General features: G+C 49.5%; 1 long non-coding RNA gene across 1 annotated transcript; it reads left to right on the top strand.

Annotated features, from left to right (window-relative positions):
* Positions 1-4,809: 4,809 nt before the first annotated feature.
* LOC115082171 lies at positions 4,810-19,543 on the top strand. The gene is made up of 3 exons (XR_003854097.1): positions 4,810-4,882; positions 18,437-18,545; positions 19,055-19,543. It is a non-coding gene; the product is annotated as an uncharacterized LOC115082171 (long non-coding RNA).
* The last annotated feature ends 1,412 nt before the right edge of the window (positions 19,544-20,955 follow it).

Raw genomic sequence — 20,955 nt, 5'->3', positions numbered from 1 at the left:
AAGCCCCGAGGCAACTGTCAGGCAGGGTTATAAGGGCACACCCAGAGCATAGAGTGGACATAGGAGATGGACTGAGCCTGTCAGGAGAGCCAGCACTAGAGGGACCCCTGGTGGTGAGGCGGTAGCACTGCAGCCAAAACTGTAACAAGTGTACCCGTCATAAGCCTCCTGCAGGAAGACCTTGGGGACTTTTACAGCCACTTACCATTCTGAGCGAACCCTGGACCAATATCACTGCAGACTTTATTGTGGATTTGTCCGTCTCCAAAGGGAATAACACCATATGGGTCACTGTCGATCACTTCTCTAAGATGGCGCACTTTATGGCTTTACCCAGTCTTCCTACAGCGCCCAAGCTGGCCAAATTATTCTTTCGGCATGTGTTCCGGCTCCATGGTCTTCCCAAGCATATTCTCTTGGACCGTGGGGTTCAATTCACTGCATGCTTCTGGAAATCTCTTTGCAAGAAGTTTAATATTTCCTTAGACTTCACCTCGGCTTACTACCCTCAAGCCAATGGCCAAACAGAGAGGACTAATAGAACTCTAAAGCAATTTTTGCGAGCCTACATGAGTTTGCGGCAGGACGATTGGGCCGACCTCCTTCCCTGGGTGGAGTTCGTATTAAACTCCCATCTGTCAACTTCCACTGGGTCGTCGCCCTTCCAGGTGGTCTATGAGCACCAACCTTTGCCTCCACTTCTGCTCCCACTCTCCATGGCCTCCCCAGCAGTGCAAGCTACTGCCCAAGAATTGTATCAACTGTGGCAAAATACCCAACAACTGCTTAAGCAAGCTGCCCAGAGATCGAAGAAGGCCTTTTTTTTTTTTTTTTTAAATTTATATTTTATTAAGTTCTTTAAACAATTTTACATTGCAAAAGAGAACAAGAAAATATGCTTTATGAAGGTAATCAACATGTAATAATAAATATTCTCACATTCTTTTCATTCAATTAAACATATTTAGTCCACATCACGGGAGGTTATAACAGGAAATAATAAAAAGTAAACTATATTCAATTACACAGATTAAGGAGAGATTATAAATTTTTGCAGTTCATTTCTCAACCATTTCCTTGTCCACCAAAAATGACTCCAAATGGGAGGGATCTTGGAAGATAAATTTATTTTTCTGATGTATCACAGAACACTTACATGGGTACTTTAAGTAGAATGTTGCCCCTAGGGCTAACACTCTAAGCTTAAAGGTCAAAAATTGTTTACGTCTAGTTTGAGTTGCCCTGGACACATCAGGAAATATCTGAATCCGTTGACCACAAAAATTGTAGTCCTTTTTTTCAAAGTATTTTTTCAATACCAAATTCTTATCTCACTCTCTACAAAATGTCACTAACAATGTAGATCTCTGTGATATATCATCTTGAGACGCTTCTAAGAATGAGGTTAAATTTGGAGAATGTTGTGCCGTATCCATATCCTCTGAACCCATTTGAGTATTTAATCTAGATTTTGGAACATAGTATATTTTAGATATACTGGCCTCGTCAATTGACTCAATAGATAATATCTCTACTAAATATTTTTTCAGTAATTCCATAGCAGATATTAATCTTGTTTCTGGAAAGTTTAATAGCCTCAAATTTCTCACACGATTTTGATTCTCAAGATTTTCCATCTGTCTATGGATTACTAACCCATCCTTTATATAGGAACTGTTAACTTCTTTGAGCACATCTATTTGAGTAGACAGATTTTTATTTTGTTCTTCTAACTGTGATAAACGATTACTGTGCCCCTCTATAGCATTTTTAAATTCAGCGGTAATAATTCTATTTTGTTCAATAGAGTTAGCCATTATTTTCTGTAAGTTATCTACTGCCATCCAAACATCCCGTAGGGTAATGTTCTCTGGAACAATGGATCCCCCAGCCGCTTCCATCGAGCCTGGGTCCAATTGATCCGAAACAATATCTAAATTAGGTATTCTCTTTGTGGAATGAATATCAACTTTATCTAAGTCACTCAAAATCTGAGAAGTAATATTTAAATCTCCAAGATTTGGTTGAGTTAACTGCTGTGGTCGTTGGACTTCAGGAGATCCTGAAGAAAATGAAATATCCGAGATATTCCTTCTTATAGCCTGACTTACCCCTCTTTCAACGTGTCTGTCCATCGGTCCCCTCAAGGAAGCTCCAGGGGAGGAAGTCCAAACTTTTACTTTCCTCTTCCTGCCCATAAGATACAATACAACTTTTAGTGGGCAAGAAAATTTTTTTTTTTTTTTTTAGAAGGGGCGCGCCCCTTTGGCGCGCGGCTTAGGCTGCGCGCCGACGGCGGCGCACCGTAGCCGCTTGGATTTTAAAGGCAGGAAAATCCGTCCCCCAACGGTGACATCACGGGGGGCGGAGCCAGAACACGGAAGTGATTTCTCCTCCGGGTGCGTCGTTGAGGGAGTAAAATGCTCAGAAAAGTCCCAACAAAACCTCTCTCAAGGAGAGGGCTCTCCAGGTAATGTTCCTCCGGTTCCACGCCGTAGCCGCTTGGATTTTAAAGGCAGGAAAATCCGTCCCCCGACGGTGACATCACGGGGGGCGGAGCCAGAACACGGAAGTGATTTCTCCTCCGGGTGCGTCGTTGAGGGAGTAAAACGCTCAGAAAAGTCCCAACCAAACCTCTCTCAAGGAGAGGGCTCTCCAGGTAATGTTCCTCCCCGAAGAAGGCCTTTGATGCTCATCATCGCGCAGCACCCCAGTTCCAGCCTGCGGATAAGGTATGGCTCAGTACCAAATTTATTCAGCTCAATCTGCCTTCTGCCTGCTTTGCTCCTAGGTACATTGGCCCCTTTCTGATGCTCCGCCGTCTGGGTCCCATTACCTACCGACTGCAGCTGCCTTCCTCGCTCAAGATTTGCAATACCTTTCACGTTTCTCTACTCAAGCCTCTGATTCTCTCAGGATTTTCTAAGAAACCACCAGATCCCTTACCGCTATCTTCTGAAGCAGATGTCACCTATCAGGTCTGAGATGTCCTAGACATTAGGAAACGTGGAAGAAAATGGGAATACCTCTTCACATAGGAGGGCTTTGGGCCTGAGCAGAACAGCTGGGGACCCATGGCCAATATCCTGGACAAGGATCTCCTTCGGCAGTTTCATGCTAAGCATCCTCACAAACCCAACCCCCCGGGGAGGGGCCTTAAGAGGGGGGTACTGTTATGCTCGTCGGTCGCAGAGGGCTGCGACCACGCTTACTTACATCCTGCACCGTTCTCCAGCCCCCTCCGGGTCTTCACGCAGCACAGGCCAATCTCTACCGCTGCGTTCCCCATGGCTCCTCGTGGCGGCCGAGACGCTGCCACCAGCTATGTTGTCTCTGGGCCTTCCTAGGCACGCGCGTGTGCACATGCGTCACCGGGCCCTCCTTTGAAGCCTCTTCGGCGGGAACCTCGGGGGCGTCCCTGTTTGATATTGTCATCAGATCAAGGTACTTAAGTTCCACATTCACCCTCAGCTAGCCGACTTGGCAACAAGTTCTGTACGTCTCTACTAGCTCCTGTTCTGTGTTCCTGTGGCTATGCTATTGGACTCTGTTGGACTTTAGACTCTGTCAGGTACCTGCTCCTCAGGGGCCAGTGGGTGCTCTTTATGGGGACCTTGTCTCCTGGCCTCCCCTGCTCCTCGGGCTGGCCCTGCACTTCCTGAAGTCCTACTCTGCAAGGCTCCCCTCTCCTCGGGGCTGCCCCTTGGAACACCTTTGTTGTGCCTACGTGCTGTGTTGGACTGTCAATGCTCCCCCGCTCCTCGGGGCTGCATCCTCCTACTTTTCAAGAGACTCTCAGCACCGATCTGTTCCTCGGGACAGTGTCCTTGTACTTTACTGTGACTGTCTGCGTCTCCCCGCTCCTCGGGGTTGCACTTACGTGCTACTACACTACCAGCACTTCCCTGCTTCTCGGGGCTGTGCTTCCCTATCATACAGAGACTGTCTGTGCTCCCCGCTCCTCGGGTTTCTACCTATGTCATCATCGGAGACCGGACTTGGGCTTCCCTGCTCCGGGAGTTAGCCTGCGTCACTACAGCAGCACCTCCCTTGCTCCGCAGCTCCGCCCATCGGGGGTATCTCTCCCCCCCCTCGGGGGTATCTCCGGTATATCACCTGCACGCCAGCCTCAAGCCTTCCCACGCTAAGGCCTGCCTGGCGCATTCCCTCTTGGGGGTCTCAGTCAAGGTATTATCTTTAGCCTACTTGTCTACTGGGGAATTCCCCCTGACTCCTCGGGACCTCTCCACAGTCTCACCCAGAACTCCCTGCCGTGCCTGACCTCGCCTCCCAATGGTTTGGGCCTGGGGGGCTCCTCCCCACATGTGGTAACAATTCATACCTCGAGCCAAGGGTCCACAAACCATAACAACTGCCTTATAGCAAGTTACTTTAATTAAAAGCATTTATTGCTATATTGTATTTAACCCTTAAGCTTCTCACCAAGTCTACAAGCATTTCTTGTATTTAATGATCTACGTTGTTATCTACTGAATCTAACCCTTAGCAGGGTTCAGCATTGTATTGCTTGACAAGAAGGATAACACATCCAGAGATTAACTAGTCTCTGATTAGATTCAACAAGCTCTAGCACTAAATTTTCAAAAGGGAGATTTTAATAAAGTGAGGAAGCGTGAGGGAGTATAGAGGAAACTCCCTCAGACAACCTTAAAGAACTGGGCACAGCTGTCTCGCCCGGACCTCCTTAAGGTTGAAACTCACAGGGAATTTTGGGTGATGGAGAGGAGCCCTTCACTAGAGTATAAGACCTCAGGGTCTAGAAGGGTAAGATGGGCCCTGGGGAAGAGAGAGAGTCCCACCGAATCAAAAGACCTGCTACATTTGATGTTGAGAGTGACATTGTTAAAACCTACTAGTCAAGGTGAGGCTGAAGTCAAGATGAGTTGCCTTCAAGTGTTTATTTTTGCTTTGTACTTTCCATTATTAATTGTGAGATACCTGAAGCCAAGGTGAGCTTCCCAAGTTGTTCTGCTCTGCACTGCATTTTTATATATTTTCACTGTAAATAAACCGCACTTAAGGAACAGCCAGAGTCCAACTCTGTTTTTCCTCTGGCTGACCCCAAGTCACTACTGTTCGTTACTACATATGGTGGTAGAAGTGGGATCACTTGCCTAAGCAGGAAGCACAAATAAGAGCCTACAGCTGCAACAAAAAAAAAAAAAAAAAGCCCTACAGAGTTTTTTTTTCTTTTTCCTGGGGCCCCCCATTCCCTGTACATACCAGGATCATTCCAGACGGTGGGTTATGTTCCATGTCCAGCAGATGGAGTCAGAACACAAAATTCCCAGGGGAGGAACCATATAACTACAGCTCCCAGTAACGTTCTGACTCCAGCAGATGTGAGCAGGGGACTTGTGGTCCCCAGCTTGTTAGCTTAGGGCTACCTCCTCAGGGGGATCAAGTTTAAAAAAAAAAAATAGGAAGTTTTAAATTTACAGTTTAGGTCACTTTGCTAAGGCTCCTCTTACAGCAAGGGGAGAGCTCTCCACTGGTGCTGGCTCATCGCTCTCTAGCCTGGTGACTTGCTGACAGGCTGTTGCCTGTTTTCTTTCTTTCTTTTCTCATTTTCCTCACTGAGGGCTCAGTTGGAGTAAGTGTATTTTTGTTTCATCTTCTTTTTCAGCAGAAGACTGCAATTTTTTGGACTCCGTTCGTCTCTCTGAGGTGAAAGTCGGTAGCACCGGCCTCTCCCTCCTGACCCAGGTTTTCCCCCCTCCCTTTTGGGGAGCGACCGATGTCCCGACCTGCGGCCCCGTGAAGCACCATTCCCCGGGGCTGCCTGCTGTCGGGAGGGTAATTCCCCGTCAGTTCTTCTTCAGGTCGGTGGGGGACCGCGGCAAGTGTCCGTTGCCAGGTCAGCGCTCATTTTAGGCGCGAGCCACCTGTAGAGCCTCCCCACCTCTCTCTCTTCCTGCGGCGATGCAGTCCGCAGTGCCTTGTGAGGGCCCCGACAGGGCCGGATTATTTTCTGAAGAGGGTCTGTGCTCAGGCTGTTTCCCCGAATGGAAATGTGCGCCAGCTACTAACAAGGACGTTCGAGCTGCAGACCGCTTGGGAAGGAAGCGCCAGGCCCCGTTCCCTCTCAACGTGGGAACGGCGGCCATTTTGTTGCAAGATTCTGATGCCGCGCTTTCTGAGGAGGACACGGATAATCCGTTTCCCACTTCTAGGCCCGTTTTGGACCCTTACTCCAAGTCTAATCCTGATAGGCAGAGGGGGGATCCACCGGTGGGTGACCCCTCAGGATGCTAGGCCTTTTCCCCTGAATTCATAGTCCTGATGCACAGGGCTTTTCTTCAGAGCAGAGACACAACCTTCGGGACCTGGGGACCCTCTCCCCCCAAGATACCATGTCCTACCCCCCTCCTGGGTGGGACCGTCCCTCAGGCTCGCCCCCCTTTAGTAGGCGGGAGAGCGGGGACATCTCGTGGCTCTACCGGGACACCATTGATAATACAGACTTCGTCGGGGGTAGGACAATCCCAGGACCCTGACGTGGACGACCCCACCTTGGCGGCCCAGGTGGAGAGCGACGATCCTAGGGTCCTCCGCATCTTCCAAGCGGCGGAGTTAGATGACCTCATTCCCTACATCCTCCAGGAAATGGATATTGATCCCCCTCCGGAACCGGTGGGGCCTGACCCGGCTCTCAAGAAGGGGGACCCCCTCCTAGCAGGACTGCGGCCTCTAGCCAAGTCTTTTCCCACTCATCACAAGATCTTGCAGTTGATCACTTGGGAATGGGATTCCCCGGAGGCCAACCTTAGGGTCGGTAGAGCCATGGAAAAATTGTATCCTCTGCCGGCCGATTATTTGGAAATTCTCAAAGTTCCCGCCGTAGATTCTGCGGTATCAGCGGTCACAAAACATACCACTATTCCTGTCACTGGAGGGACGGCGTTGAAGGATATGCAGGATCGGAAGCTGGAGGTTTACCTCAAGCGTATCTTTGAGGTCTCGGCCTTAGGGATGCGGGCGGCTATCTGCAGTTCCCTCGTACAGCGAGTGGGTCTTCGGTGGGTGCAGCAGCTTCTCACCTCCCAGTCCTTACCAGACGCTGAGGCTCACCAGGCGGACAGACTGGAAGCCGTGGTTGCCTATGGAGCGGATGCTTTATATGATCTTTTAAGGGTCCTAGCCCGAACCATGGTGGCGGCGGTCTCAGCGCGTCGGCTCCTTTGGCTTCGCAATTGGTCGGCTGATGCCTCTTCCAAGACACGTTTGGGGTCCCTTCCTTTTAAGGGTAGGTATCTTTTTGGTGAAGACTTGGATCAGATCATCGTCCCTTAATGAGAACGCGGTGCACAAGTTGCCCGAAGATCGACCCCGTTCGTCAAGATCATATAATTACTCCAGAAACCATTATCGTAACCAGCGGAGAGCGCGTCCTCAGAGGCAACAGCCACCTCGGGCTCCCTCTTCTCGTTCGCACTCCTGGAACCGGCCCTTTCGTGGGCGCCGCCAGGGTAAGGAAGCGCAGGGTGCTGGTACATCCGCTAAATCTACCCAATGATTCCAGACGGTCCCGCGAGGTGGTCCCTCGACTGGGGGGTCGCCTTGCTCTCTTCTACGAAGAGTGGGTCCAAATCACGTCGGATCAATGGGTTCTGGATATTCTAAGACGTGGTTACACTTTGGATTTTGTTTGCGCTCCTCGGGACCGGTTCCTGTTTTCCCCTTGCGGGTCCTTAATCAAACAGGGAGCCGTGCGGCAGACCCTCGATCGTCTCCTTCAATTGGGGGCCATAGTGCCTGTGCCAGCCGCCGAACTGAGCCGGGGGCATTATTCAATCTACTTTGTGGTTCCCAAGAAGGAAGGTACTTTTCGTCCTATCCTGGACCTCAAGCAGGTCAACCGGTCCCTCAGAGTCCCTCGTTTCCGCATGGAGACACTCCGTTCAGTGTTAGCGGCAGTTCATCCGGGAGAATTCTTGGCTTCGTTGGATCTCACGGAGGCGTATCTCCACATACCAATTTGTCAAGCTCATCAGCGTTACCTACGCTTCAAAATTTTGGGTCAACACTTCCAATTTCGCACTCTTCCCTTTGGCCTGGCCACAGCTCCACGGGTTTTCACGAAGATCATGGTGGTAGTGGCGGCAACCTTGCGCAAGGAAGGCATCCTTGTGCATCCTTACCTAGACGATTGGCTCATCCATGCAAAGTCACGAGCGCAGTGTATCCTCGCAGTCCACAGAGTGGTACAACTTCTCCAATCTCTGGGATGGATTGTCAACTTCACCAAGAGCAGCCTGGTCCCGTCCCAGTCGTTGGATTTTCTGGGAGCTCACTTCGACACCAAGAATGCCAGGGTTTTTCTGCATCCGGACAGAGCTCATTCTCTGCGTCAGCAGATTCAAGGATTTATGGCGCTCGAGACGCCCACTGCCTGGGACTACCTGCAGGTACTGGGGACCATGGCCTCGACCATCGATCTGGTTCCTTGGGCATTTGTGCATCTGAGGCCTCTGCAGAGATCCCTACTCTCCCGGTGGCAGCCGATGTCGAGAGATTTCCAGGCAATCCTTCCAATTCCGAGAGGAACCTTCATCAGTCTCCATTGGTGGCTGGAACCGCGGCACCTAGCTCAGGGGGTGTCGCTGGAGGACCCGGATTGGGTGATTATCACCACGGATGCCAGCCTCACAGGCTGGGGAGCGGTCTGTCGGGACAGCTCAATCCAGGGTCGATGGACGGAGGAACAGTCAAAGTGGCCCGTCAACCGCTTGGAAACCAGGGCGGTCCGTCTGGCGTTACAGGGTTTCTTCCCCATAGTACACCATCAAGCAGTCAGGGTGCTATCGGACAATGCGACTACAGTGGCGTACATCAATCGCCAGGGAGGCACGAGAAGTCGGTTGGTCTCTCTGGAAACCGACAAATTGATGGAGTGGGCAGAGCTTCACCTCCAACGACTAGCGGCCTCGCATATAGCGGGAGTGGACAACGTACAGGCGGACTTTCTCAGCTGACAAAACTTGGATCCCAGAGAGTGGGAGCTCTCGCAGCAGGCGATGCGGATAATAGTACGGCGATGGGGGACACCGCACGTAGACCTAATGGCAACCGCCGGAAATGCAAAGGCCGCCCGCTTCTTCAGCCGCAGGTGGGAGCGCGGCGCCGAGGGCGTGGACGCGCTGGTCCTGCCCTGGCCGCGCCACTGTCTCCTATATGTTTTCCCACCGTGGCCCCTCGTGGGCAAGGTCATCCGCAGGATAGAGGCACACCAAGGGCCGGTGATCCTTGTGGCGCCAGAGTGGCCCCGACGACCGTGGTTCGTGGATCTGCGCAGTTTGACGGTGGAGGGTCCCCTTCGTCTCGGTCAGCTGCCACGTCTTCTATGCCAGGGACCAATATTTTTCAAGGAGGCAGATCGCTTCTGTCTTGCGGCCTGGCTTTTGAGAGGCGTCAGTTGAGGAGGCGCGGTTATCCGGAGCCGGTTATTTCAACGCTACTGAAAGCACGTAAGATGTCCACCTCTGTTACCTATGTTCGAGTCTGGAAGGTCTTTGAGGATTGGTGTTGCGATCCCCCCTGTTGCTGCGCTACAGGAGGTATCTTACCTTTCTCCAGAGGCCGCTTTGAAGCCAGGGCCTCGCCTGTGTTCCATCCGGGACTTGCTCCAGGGCCTGAGAGGCCTAGCTGTTCCTGTGGCGTCGTGCCTGTGTTTGGACTTCTGCTTCCAGCCACGCCCGTTTCTCTAGGGGCTGGCCCGCAGCTCTCTTCCCCAGTTATAGGGCCAGCAAGGGGCGGTCCTGTCTAACTCCTCCCAGGGAGTTGCCTACAACCTCCAGTATATAAGGACTTGCTTGTTAGTTCCTGTTGGCCTTCGGATTGGGTTACACAGTTGTCTGTGGCCTCTCCCGATCCAGGTCCCCCGTGGTCTGCCGTGTCTAGATGGTTCCTTGTCCTGTTTCTGCCTTGATGTCGTGCCTTCGGATTGGGTTACACAGTTGTCTGTGGCCTCTCCCGATCCAGGTCCCCCGTGGTCTGCCGTGTCTAGATGGTACCTTGTCTCGATGTCTGTTTCTGACCGTGCCTAGATGTCTGTTCCTGTTCCTGCCAGCCGTAAGGGCTTCGGATGTCAGTATCCCAGCATCGGAGTTCCTGTTCGCCTGGAGTTTCCCTGCACCCTCCTTTCCTCAGCGTGGTCCGCGACCAGCCTTCCTGGGCTGTGTAGGGTGCGTCTGGGACGGGGTGGTCCGTGACCAGTCTAGCTGTGCTGGCTGAGTAGGGCGCCCTGTTGGACAGTGCCATGTTTCCGTCCTGCCTTGTCTACGATGTCTTGCTTCAGCCCTTGCCCTGATGTCTTCGTGTCTCTGCCTTGACCTACGTCCTCGTCTGGTTCCTGAGCCTTCTGTCCTGTTGGGCCCTGGAGTCCCCAACAGGAGGGATTCGTCCCATGGGCTCTTGAGCTTCTGCCAGCCGAAGGGGCTTCGGATGTCAGTATCCCAGCATCGGAGTTCCTGCTCGCCTGGATCTTTCCTATGTCTCGCTTCAGCCCTTGCCCTGATGTCTCCAACGTCTTGCTTTAGCCTGTCTTGGATGTCTGCTTCAGCCCCCGTCTGATGTCTTCTGTAAAGGACTCTGTCTGCCCTGCTTCTGTTCCTGCCTGCCTGGCTCACCATGCCTGCTCAGCTCACCTCCCACGGTGTGGCTGGGGCTCCTCCCTAGCTTTCGCCGTGGCCCAAGGGCTCACCACCCGCTTATGACGACCATGCCTGCGCGTGCTCGTAACAATTGGTGTGGAGCGAATGACATTCTTCCCATGGAGGCCTCAGTGCCACAAGTCCTTTCCTTCTTGCAGGCAGGTTTGGATTTGGGTCTTGCTTACAATTCTCTTCGGGTTCAGGTGGCGGCCTTGGGGGCTTTTCTTCGCAGTGGAAATAAGGAGTTTCTGTCCTCACATCTGGACGTTTCCGTTTCCTTAAAGGAGTGAAACACTTGAAGCCTCCGATTCACCCACCTTGTCCGTCGTGGAATCTGAATCTGGTGCTCCGAGTCCTCTGTGGTTCGCCGTTCGAACCTCTAAGCTCGGCTACCATCAAGGACGTCACTCTCAAGACCATTTTTCTCGTGGCAATCAGTTCAGCAAGACGTATTTCCGAGCTGCAGGCCCTATCCTGTCGTGAACCATACCTTCGTTTCACGCCTGAAGGGGTTTCGCTGAGGACAGTTCCTTCTTTTCTCCCTAAAGTGGTTTCGGCATTCCACCTCAACCAATCAGTGGAATTACCATCTTTTGCCTCTTCTGAGTCTGGAGACCTGCGTAGACTGGATGTACGGTGGTCTCTGATACGCTATCTGGAGGTGACTAATGATTTTCGGCTCTCCGATCATCTGCTTATCCTCTGGTCCGGACCCCGGAAGATTTGCATGGCCTCCAAACAATCTATAGCGCGGTGGTTGAAGGGAGCGATCATAGTGGCGTACCTTGGCGTAGGTAAGTCCCCTCTGCTGGTTATCAAGGCTCATTCTCTTCGAGCCCAGACGACATCTTGGGCGGAGAGCTCCTCCGTCTCCACTCAGATTTGTAGGGCGGCCACCTGGAAGTCGATCCATACTTTTGTGAGACATTATCGCCTGGACGTCGGTGCTCCGTTGGGCGGTCAGCTTGGAGACAAGGTAATACGAGCAGGGCTGTCTGCGGCCCACCCGTGATGGGAAAGCTTTGGTACATCCCACTGTCTGGAATGATCCTGGTATGTACAGGGAAAAGAAAATTATTCCTTACCTGCTAATTTTCGTTCCTGTAATACCATGGATCATTCCAGACACCCTCCCTTGGTTTAGGGGTTTGCTTGTGGGACATCCCTGCCTACCTGTCTTAACAATCTTTTACTCTGTATTTCGAATACTGCGCGTCGTTTTTGTTCACTCACTTCTGTTCGCAAGTTCACTGTTCAGAATTTAGTTGCTGTTTATTTGGATAGTGGTTATTTCAATTCCTTCTTTGATTACTTGATCCCTCTGTTTTTAGTCTCTCTCTTTTGGGCTTTGTTAGTCTAGTTACTGAGAGCTGTTACAGGGGAGGCGTGGTTATATGGTTCCTCCCCTGGGAATTTTGTGTTCTGACTCCATCTGCTGGCCATGGAACATAACGCACTGTCTGGAATGATCCACGGTATTACAGGAACGAAAATTAGCAGGTAAGGAATAATTTTCTTATTCCGCTCACCTAGGTTTTGTATCACAGGCCAAGGGGGCTATCCCTGCCTGTATATTCAGGAGTCAAGCAGTGAATAAGGGTCGGACAGGCCAGCAGTTTTCTTTTTTGTCCCGCTTTCCTATTCTTAGAGAGGTACTTTGTGTGGAGGTAGCTCGCTAAACCAACGAGATGGAGCAGGTGATCCAGATCCTTGCTACAAGGCAGCAACAATTACAAAATGCCCTGCAAACATAAATTGACCGACAGCATTGTGAGAGCAGGTGGTATAGCAGCAGATCGCCCAAGCTGTGCAAACTGACACTCCTTAAGATGATCTGGAGAAGACCCAGATGGGTTTTTGAAAACCTTTAAGCACATAGCACAAGTGGCAGGCTGGCCACAGGACAGGTGGGCTACCTATCTGGGGAATCTACTCACTGGGGCTAGCCAAGATACCTACCAAACAGCTAAACTGAAAAGGAGGGCCACCTACAAAAAGTCATTCTCAGGCGAGTATGACTCATCCCAGAAGCCTACCGACAGCATTTTTGATGGGGAATTCTTCAGGCTGGAGAAAACCCTAGGAACCTAATCCACAGATTTAAATATGCTGCCTAGAAATGGCTGCACCCGTAAGGGAAAACCAGAGTAGAGGTAGCCAAAACGATACTACAGGAGCAATTCCAGGACAGCCTAGAATGACTAATGTGACAGTGGGTCTACCAACACCCGAACCTTACTCTGGAGAAGGCCTTAGATATAGCAGAACTTATTATCAGGCCCAGACCATGCCAGAGGCACAAAGGTTCCCAGAGATGCCACCCAACCCAGGGAGAGGTCAACAAAGTTCTAAGAATCAGAGGACCCAACAATCAGTAGTGCAGACCCAGCTGGACTTTAGCTCTCAAGCAAAACCCTCCACCAGACCACCATGTTTCAATTGTGGAGAAAGGGAACATTTTGCCCAAGACTGCCCATATAGGGGAGAGGAGCCAATGGATGTTAATGCAATGACCCCATGTTTTGCCCCACATTTTTATAACTTCATGGACATCTCCAGTCAGGGAGTTTCCACTTTCGTGATCTCGGTTGAGCTAGATGGCATTCCAACACAAGCCTTAATGAACTTGGGGAATGTGAAAACCCTTGTTCAAAGAGACTTGATGAAGCGAGTCCAAATTAACTACAACAAGGTAGTGACCCTGGCTTGCATTAATTCACGGGGACCATTGACAATATCCAACAAGCCGGGTAAGACTGAAGACCCCAGCAAGCCAAGATATGGTTGAGGTGGGAGTCTTCCTTGGCTACCCTACCCCATGATCATTGCATGGCACTGATAAAAGTTCAAGTGTCTCTGGAAACAGTTTTAAACAAGTTTGTCCAGCTAGAACCAGGAAGAATTGGAGTTTCCAGAACTCTTTCAATTAGACGATCCTGATCTTTTCCATAAAGACTCTAAGACTCCCAAGTATGGAGGCAACGCCAACAGAATAAGTACACCTATGCTGCTAATCTAGAGGCTGCCAGGGAGGAGGGTTCAGAATCGAAGGGAGAACAACCATCCTCTCAGAATTTCCTAGGGACCCCTTGGAGTGGGATCCATGAGGTGATCTGGAAAAATGTAGGCAGGCTCAGAGGAAGGATGAATCCTTTAAGTGGGGCCAGGAGCATATATAGTGGGTGGACGGAAAGGTAGTCCCTGAAGCACAGCTTACAGACCCTGTTCCTCCCTATTTTGAGATGAAAGGCAATTTACTTTACAGAGTCACAAAGGGAAGTATGAAAGGGGAAGTGATAGAACAACTCCTGGTTCCCAAACCCTGTCATCAGCAGGTCATGCAGTTAGCACACAGTAACCTTCTAGTGAGTCACCTGGGGGAGAAAAAGACCTGGGAAAAGATACTAGCACAATTCAATTGGCCGGGCCTTCATAAACAGATCCAGTTATATTGCCAGTCCTGCCCTACCTGCCAACTCACAAAGCCTGCCAGAGTATGGGTGGCACCTCTTGTACCAATGCCTATAATCAAGATCTCTTTTGAAAGAGTGAGTATAGAACTTATGGGACCACTAGAGAAATCGACAAGGAAATAAATACATTTTCATCATACTAGACTATGCCACTAGATATCCAGAAGCAGTGCCGCTACAGAATATGAAGAACCTGGCAATGGCGACCACCCTAATGGAGGATTTTTCATGGCTTGGGCTGCTGACAAGATCATGACAGATCAGGGTACCCCTTTCTTCTCTAAGCTTATGAAACAACTCGGTACCTTGCTCAAGGTAAATATTCTGTGAACCTCAGAGTATCACCCACAGACCGATGTTCTGATTGAGCGTTTCATTCAGACGCTCAAACAAATATTGAGAAACTTGTGAACAAAGATGATAAAAACTGGGACACATTACTACCCTATGTGCTGTTTGCAATCTGCGAATTACCATGTTGCTCAATTGGGTTTTCCACATTTGAGTTACTGTATGGAAGGAGACCAAGAGGAATCTTGGACATAACTAATGAGACCTGAGAAAATTAAGTGAACCCCAGGCAGAACCTAGTGGACTACATTCTGCGAGGGCAAGATCGCCTACAAAAAGCTGGCCTATGTCTGGAAAAGGCTCACATTTCCCAAGTTCGAGCTTACAATTGTCCCACAGTCCAACGAATATTCCAGCCGGGTGACTGTGTCCTTGTCCTCTTTCCATCATCAGAAAGCAAGCTGTTAGCACGTTGGTAACGCCCTATGAAGTTTTAGAGAAAACAGGGCCCGTGGATTGCAACATCTATGGGCCAGATAAATGAAAAAAAACCTCAATTTTACCATGTAAACCTTCTGAAGAAATAGGTGGCATAGGAGTGCGATGTGGTACAGAAAGGAGAGTTTGGCCCAGAGATTGGACCTGAAGTGGACCAAACCCAAGTTCCTTTCAGAAAGCAGCTATCCAGTACACAGACAAAAAGAGAAAAACAAGATCTTCTCGAACTTGCCTGGTCATACCCAGCTGCTGGAGTTGTGGCACACCAATGACCCTAACAAATTCCCGAGGCCAGGTACAGTATCATCAAGACCAAAGTGAAGGAGATGCTCCAGCTCAGGATAATAGAGGAGTCTAACAGTGGTTGGTTCTTAACCAAAGTTTTTGTGCTGAAGCCAGGTGGGAGTATAAGGTTCTGTATCGACTTTAAAAAGATCAACGAGGTTTCAAACCTTGATGCCGATCCAATGAACTGATTGAGCATCTGGGATCAAACCAGTTCATTTTTACTCTTGATCTTACCAAAGGGAATTGGTAGGTGTCTCACATGCCCTTGGCGAAGGAGAAGACGGCTTTCTCAATACTTGGTGGACTTTTCCAGTTCACTGTACTCCCTTTTGGCCTTCACACCACCCCCACAACATTTCAATGATGGTTCAACCACCTTCTCCGCCAACATCAAGGGTACGCAGCCGCCTACTTGGATGACATCATGGTCTACTGCCCCAATTCGAAGACACATCTTAGTCAACTCCAGCCATGCTAACCAGTCTAAAGAAAGCAGGACTAATAGCTAACACTTAAAAGTGCTTGCTGAAAGATAAAGAGGTCCAGTATTTTGGCTACAGCTTGGAAAAGGGCAAGGTCCATCCACAGACCAGGATGATTGAGGCAATCACCTGGGTGCCAGTCCCACAAACAAAAGTGAAAGTGAGAGCGTTCCTAGGCCTTACAGGATATTGCAGGTTCATTCCCAGTTACTTAGAGAAGGAAGAGCCTCTCACAAGGCTATTGGTAAAGAAAGCACCAGAGAAGGTCCAGAAGTAAGAGGAAGCAGAGAAGGCCTTCAGAGCCTGCTCTGAACCAGTCTTGATAAGCCTGGACTTCCCTGATCTCTTCACGGTGCAGACCGATGCCTCAGAAGTCGACTTGGGAGCTGTCTTAGACCAGTAGAAGGGTAGCTAAGAACATCCTATGGAATACATTAGCCAGAAGCCAAAGCCACACGAGAACCATTATTCAACAGTTGAGGAGGAAGCCTTGACAGTCAAGTAGACCTTAGAGTTCTTACACTATTACCTGCTGGGACGGCAGTTCACACTCATAATATACCACCAAACGCTAATATGGATAAATAGGAACAAGGAGTCCAATGCGAGAGTGATAAGATGGTTCTTGGCCCTACAGCCCTTCAACTATAAGATCCAACATAGGGCAGGAAGGGAGCATGCCAAAGCAGATTTCTTGTCAAGAGAGGTGTCCCTTGTACAGACAGACACTCATCCTGGCAAGTCTGAGCTGAGGGGGAGGGTATGTGAGGGAGTGTACAGAAAATTCCCTCAGACCACCTTAAAGGACCAAGCACAGCTGTCTCGCCTGGTCCTCCTTAAGGTTGAGACCTGCAGGGAATCCTGGGTGACAGGGAAGAAGCCCTTCACTAGAAAATAAGATCTCAGGGCCTAGAAGGGTTAGAAGGACCTCAGGCAAGAGAAAGAATCCCACCATACGAGAAGACTTGCCAAGTTTGAAGTTGAGAGTGACATTATTAAAACCTGCAATCTTAAAGTTGGGAACTTGCCAGAAGTCAAGGTGAGCTGCCTCCAAATGTCTATTTTTGCTTTGCACTTTCCTTTGTTAAGTGTGAGATACCTGAAGCCAAGGTGAGCTTTTTAAGTTGTTTGGTTTGCTGTGCACTGCACTTTTGTATGTTTTCAGTGTAAATAAACCACACTTAGGGACCGATGCTATAAAAAAACGTGCGAACAAATTGCGTTCATTAGGAACACACGCGGTTTTAACATGCACATATTTTTTCACCGGCACCGCAGATGCAATATTTAAATTAATAATCTGAAATTAAAAGTGAGCGAAAATCGCACACGTTGTTCGACATGGAGCATCTATAGCACCATAGTTATTATTGCATCGGACATTCAATACTGCATCGCTCGTGCGATCAGTCTGCGTATATCTGTCAAAAAAGGTTTGGAAAATGTAATACAATTGTTGAAGTATAAAAATCGATATTTAAAACAAAAAATGCATATTTGATATCAACTTTGCTCCCTCATTGTGCCTGTGACTTCAGCAAGCGCATCATAATCCTATCAGGAGCAGGGTATATCAATTGCTGCAACCAGGCAAACTTCCCCTTTGTATCGAGTTCGATTGGTCCTATACTGGCTACAGGCTGGTCCCATGAATTCGCACGACTTGAGCTTCATCGAGAGTTGAGCTTCATCGAGATTCATTTCATCTCTTCATTTCCTTCATTTTGCAAAGGCAAGAACTGGTTGCTTTCTACTTATGTAAACACTTTTTATATTATCTACATATTTTTGTTGCATATATTGTAAATGTACGTCCTTAAATACAGCATTTGAGGATAGAGTGTGTTAAAGATCAATGTCTGAAAATGGGGAGTCGCAAAATCATTTATAACGGGTCAGCTAAGGGTATTGGAAATGTATGTACAGTGGTGGCAAACTTTTTCATAAGATAACCATTCCTGAAAGCCGCTCGTGTAAAAATTTTTTTTTCGGCGTGTACTTTTTTGTCGAAGTCCTATTCCTGTATGCCTGGCTCGTATTGTTATCACATGGCCATAAAATTACATTGTAGATCGACGTCTCATGCTTGAATGTTTATAATACCTGGAGGCAGCCACCCTCAGCACGGACATTCTTATCCACTTTTCAAATGACTGTTAGCTTCTTAAAGGATGCTCGATCCGTGTATGCCGGTGTGACTCTTGGCATTAAAACCCTTGATTTTTTTTTTTTATTATTATTATTTTGGGGTAGGAATCTGGGAGGCCTTTCTCTCTCTGTCTCTGTCCTTGCTCTCTGGGGACCTGTGTTTCTTTGTCCTTCCTGGAGTTTTTCTATACACGTTCAGAAATTCCTTGCTTTCTGGCCCCTAGAAATCCATTTTGCGGCGCCTATTTAAGAACGTGTTAGCTTAAGGACGCTCAATCCGTGTACGCTGCTGATTATTTTTCGGCACCATTAAAGCCCGCCTTTTATTTTTTATTTTGTGGTAGCAATCTGGGAAGCCTTTCTCTCTCTGTCCATGCTCTCGGGGGGGCCTGTGTCTCTTTCTTTTTCTGTCTGTCCATGCTCTCTGGGGGAGTCTGTGTCTCTTTCTTTTTCTGTCTGTCCATGCTCTCTAATAGCCCTTTCTCTCTCTGTACCTGTCCGACCTGTTTTCTCATGTATCATAGCTGTTCTTTAAATTGCCACTAACTGGAGTACAATACTTTTCTTTCCTGTCTCTGTTTAGGCAGCATGTAATTGACATGGAGAACAATGGTCGAAACGCTGGTGGTCAAGTGGACGGACATCAGAATGCCAATGGAAGAAAACGAAGCTTGCATCCGGATGAAGAGCAGGTGGGCCCTAGTGGTGTCCAACCACCTCCACAGAAGCGTGTGCGTGATGTGTGCTTCTTTGATGCGGAGAAGGAGCAACTCTGCCGGAGTGTGTGCGAAAACTACAGGGCCCTCTTCAAATCAAAGTGTTCACAGTCGATCAGAAAGCAAATCTGGGAGCGGATCGCTCAAGAGGTCAGTCTCCAGGGAGTCAAGACCAGTGAAGCATATCCAGCACCACTGGCATGACACCTGCAGGGGGGTGAAGGAGAAAGCTGCCAAAATTGCGGCTTCGCATAAACGGACAGGTGGTGGACCTGCTTGTAGTCTGCAATTGACTCCCCTGGAGGAGCTGGTCCTCTCCACACTGCGCCCAGAGGTGCTTGACAGAGTGACTGTACATGACAACTGTGACTCAGGTTGACCAGAAGGTACAATTTTCAAAATGACTACCATGTTTGCATTGTTTGTTTCTTTGTATGTGCTTGGGCGAGCGACCTAATTATTGAATGTTTTGTCCATTCCTGCAGCTGCTGTTTCAAACGTGAGAAGAAACAATATGGATGAGGGTGTGGAAGGTGATTCAGACTCTCCTTCCACGCCTGAATTCATGTTCCCCGAATCACCGATGAGAACCCTCCCACTGAGACTCAAGTGGTCGAGGAGATGCAACCCGAACAACTTTGGACGCTGACCCTGCAGGAGGACACCCCTCCGGAGGATGCCGTTGATACACAGCCGGCAGAGACTACAGGGGCTCCGGTAGAGAGCAAATGGATGAGGATGGCATGCCCATTATCTGCCTCGATGAGCTTGCCAACAACATGGTGACCAACCTAAGAGAACATCAGCAAAGTCACAACTCTGCTGTTGCGGAGGGGTGGACCGGAGTCCAATCGGTCCTCTAACAGATGCAGCAGGAAAATTTAGAGTTCCAAAACAATATCACCGCACTGGTGGGAAGACTAGTTCTGGCTGTGGAGGCCTTAAGCCAAGTTTTCACATCAGCAATACCACAGTGACAGTTTTATTTATGTCTTCTCAATAAATTAGTTCCCTGTTTTTAAAAGGCTGCAATGTCTCTCATTTTTACAGTGTGTTCAAGATGTCTATTTTTTCCTTCTTATGCTTTATTAGAGTATGATTAAAGGTGGGAAGCCTGCTAATAAAAACACAAGAGATAATGGCACAATCTCAGATTTTCTTCACTTTTCTCACCTCTTCCCCCTAGACATCGCCAACGAGACACCCCTACCCCTTTGCCTGGTTTCTTCATGTACCTTCTCTGTTGTATCGGAGGTGGACCCTTGGGCCAAGTTGGGGTTGACACAACCTGTAGGTAAGGACCTACAGGTCCCCACCGTCTGCAGGTGGAGTGGGCTGAAAGGCAGAGGCTGCTGGAGCTTCACCTATACCAGCCCTCGTTCCCCTCGGGTTGAGCCTTTGGGTGCCGGGGCTGGCAGGACTTAGGTGGGCCTCTGAGTATAGTTGCAGGAGAAGTGGGTTCAGCCCAGATGTTGTGTTTGTGGCACTGTGGACCCTTGGTCGCAATGGAGATGACTCCACCCACGGGACCTGTTGCAAAGGCAATGCTAGGGAGCGGAGCCTGAGCTTAAATACTGTGAACAGTTTGACGTCATCATCCTGGGCCGCGGCTAGGTTCCCGCCACGATCCCTACATAAGGATCAGCGATGTGTGCGTGCCTACGGACGGGTGCGGCATGAGTGGTGGCATCAGGATCAGGAAGGCTGGAAGCTGTCGCAGGGTCGGAGGCGCCGGGGGAGTCCCGAGGACAGAGCTGGCGGCCCACCACTGCCAGGGAGGAGGAAGCAGAGGCTAGAGTCCTTGTGGAAAGGTGAGAGGGCCATGCCGCGGGTCTGCTGCGGATGGCACATGTAACAGCACCCCCCTTTACGCCCCCCTCTTGGAGGTCGGGGTTTGCCCGGATGGGCACGATGGTAGTTCAGGAGGAGGGTTTTGTCCAGGACGTTCTGAGCTGCTTCCCAAGAATTTTCTTCGGGTCCGTAACCCTCCCAGGAAAGGAGGTATTCCCATCGGCAGCCCCTATGGCGGACGCTGAGGACTTCATGTACCTTGTACGTTGTGTCGGTTTCAGCCACAAGTGGAGGTGGTTCAGAAGCCTTTCGGGCAGGCCAGCATAGGACCACAGGTTTTAAGAGAGATACATGAAATGTTTTATGTATTCCCAGCGTAGGAGGCAGCCGAAGCTGGTATGTGACGGGTCCATTACGTCGGGTGACCATAAAAGGTCCAATATACCTTGGAGCGAACCTTTGGGACGGTATTCTGAGTCGGATATACCGAGTACTTAACCAGACTTTCTGGCCAGGGAGGAATTCAGGAGCCAAGCATCGGTGACTGTCAGCAGTTCTCTTGGCCCGGGAAGCAGTTTGACGTAAATGCAGATTT

The sequence above is a fragment of the Rhinatrema bivittatum genome, chromosome 1, assembly GCF_901001135.1.
Source record: "Rhinatrema bivittatum chromosome 1, aRhiBiv1.1, whole genome shotgun sequence".
In the NCBI taxonomy this organism is placed as follows: Eukaryota; Metazoa; Chordata; class Amphibia; order Gymnophiona; family Rhinatrematidae; genus Rhinatrema; species Rhinatrema bivittatum.
This window is presented reverse-complemented; position numbering and strand designations above follow the sequence as displayed.